At 34.0% G+C, this 2,451-nt stretch overlaps 1 pseudogene; it reads right to left on the bottom strand.

Annotated features, from left to right (window-relative positions):
- Positions 1-301: 301 nt before the first annotated feature.
- LOC141424308 (dnaJ homolog subfamily B member 6-like) lies at positions 302-1,198 on the bottom strand (annotated as a pseudogene).
- Positions 1,199-2,451: the final 1,253 nt, after the last annotated feature.

Raw genomic sequence — 2,451 nt, 5'->3', positions numbered from 1 at the left:
AGCACATATATATATATATATATATATATATATATATATCCTCCATGTACAGCTACTATATACCAATAAAAATAAAAACGTAAAGTGCATACAGATATTGTAACAATTTAAAAGACAAAAACGTGGTCCTATTGTGTGGTCCCAACAATAAACTCAAAAGTCTATGACAAATTTGAAGCTCCAAAGAACTTCCTATAAGTACTTCAGATTAAGTACCGTTATACTGAATGTTGAGTTTAATTGAAGTCTTAAAAAAGTGTTCCTATTAATCCTCAGATAGTGCTTGTTACTGTTTAAGATTTCAGTTAAATGCATGTGTTGAATTACTTATTATCCAAGCACAGCAGTTTCTCTTACTATTTGCTGTTAAAGACTTTAAAACCGGCCTTCATCTCCATTTTCTACTCTTCCTTGACCCATCATGACAATTCTCTTTGTAGTGACTTTTCTGCCATTAACTATTTTAGTAGAAGTGAATATGTATTTAAAGTTACTTATCTGACGGGTAACAAATGATGTGAAAGAGAATGGAGTGAGGCTATAGGGACCTAGTGATCCTAATGAAATAAAGCTTGTATCTTTATTTCCAAAAGATAGAAATTAACTGAAGGCTGAGAAAAATGAGCCTGTACCTCAGTTTCTGCTTCCTGAGTCCTCTTCGATTTCCAAAAATGTCTTCAAATGGTTCTTCAAAGAGGTCTAATGAAAATGGGTCCCTTCCACAAAAATTTCCCTGAAGACATCATCTGGGTTCCAGAATGTGAAGCCAAACTCAAGTGGATTATCAAAATTAATTCCACCACCTTCTCCACCATTTAATCCTTCTTAATCCTTCCTTGCCACTTCTGTCATAGAAGTTTCTGGTTTCAACATCTGAACATACTCAGATGTTGTTTGAATTTTTGCTTCTTTTTTTAATCTCAAGATTTTTATCTGCATGCCACTTTAGTGCCATTTTCTGATCTGCCTTTTTGATATCCTCAGGTGAGGCATGTCTCTGCACACCTGGGGCTTCATAGTAATCCACTGTGTTTTGACAGATTGTTGGAACAAGTCTGAGGATGAGGGGAGAAGGAGGGAGGCAGGCAGCCGGGTCCTTGTCACTCCTGCACCACTGTGCTGCTGGCTTCTTTTCAATTTTATTAAAAATTCCTTTGCTACTGACTATGTGATAATTCATTCTTCCATCACCATTCATAATTTGATTTATGACTCTCTGATCCAAAAGCCATTATGGAATACTCTTAAATTTTTAAGGTATGGCTGGATAGATATGTACAGCAGTGAATGAAATTTAGTGATTGTGCTTTCATTATTTTTTTGAATTGCCTTTGTACTTATTTGTAGGAAAATTAATATTTGTGACATTTGCATTTTAGGACTTAGTACAGAATTCTTTGTAATCCACTGAGTGTATTTTCCCCTGATGATTATTAAACATTTGAAAATGTGTATTTAAAAGTTAAGTGTACAGTTATTAATTTAATATTTTAAATTTACTTTTTGTCTTCTTGATAGATAATGCTTAAAAGATGTACTTTATAGTTAACATGTATAAAAAGCTCATTCTGAACATAATAAAACAAAATAGCATTTCCTTAATGCCTTCCACGTAGAGTTTTGTGTTGATCTTAGCACTGCACTATTCTTGTTTGAATTTCACAGTTCTGCCTATTTTTTCTTTTGTGGCAGTACTGTGGTTTGAAGTAAAAGCTTTGTGCTTATTAGGTAAGTGCTCTACAACTTGAGATAAGCTTCAGCTATTTTTTAGCTATTGTCTCACATTCTTGCCCAGGCTGGCCTCATTTGTTGATCCTCCTACCTCTCATTCCCATATAGTTGGGATTACAGAAGTGTACCACCATACCTGGCTTTAGATTTATTTCTTAAAAGTCAAATACTTTTGAGTTTTATTAATAACTTAGTGTATTATCTTAATAGAAAGATTTAACTTATATTAATTTCAGAGCAAATTATCATGTCTGAAATGAAACTCATCTAGAAGAATTTTCATTCTTTACTAGCACTGACAATAAATAGCACTGACAAATCCAACTCCAAGTTGCCAATCACAAGTTCTCCCTGTTAGATAATTTGAAAATTCAATCCATCAGCAAATCCTATTTACCATACCTCCAAAGTGAATTTCATTTTTACCTGTGTACCTCATTGTCTAATCCATTGCTATTTCTCTCTTAGACTCTCCCAATGCTCCTGTAGTGAATTCCCCATTTAGAAGCCAAAATTATGTCTTAAGAATGCAAATCAGGTTATGAAATTCTTCTGCTCAAACCCTTCCTGTGGATCCTCATATGTATTAACCTACATGCAAACTTATTTGTTCACACAAGCCCTATATTGTTTCACTCCTGAATCTCTCCTCAACTTCAGATCAGTTCTCTCTCTTATTCTCTACTGTCCATCCAGAGTTCTTTTATCTTTAAACAAGCC

The sequence above is a fragment of the Castor canadensis genome, chromosome 6 (genome assembly GCF_047511655.1).
Source record: "Castor canadensis chromosome 6, mCasCan1.hap1v2, whole genome shotgun sequence".
Lineage (NCBI taxonomy): Eukaryota > Metazoa > Chordata > Mammalia > Rodentia > Castoridae > Castor > Castor canadensis.
The sequence above is the reverse complement of the archived record's forward strand: the minus strand, read 5'-3'. Positions and strand labels throughout refer to the sequence as shown.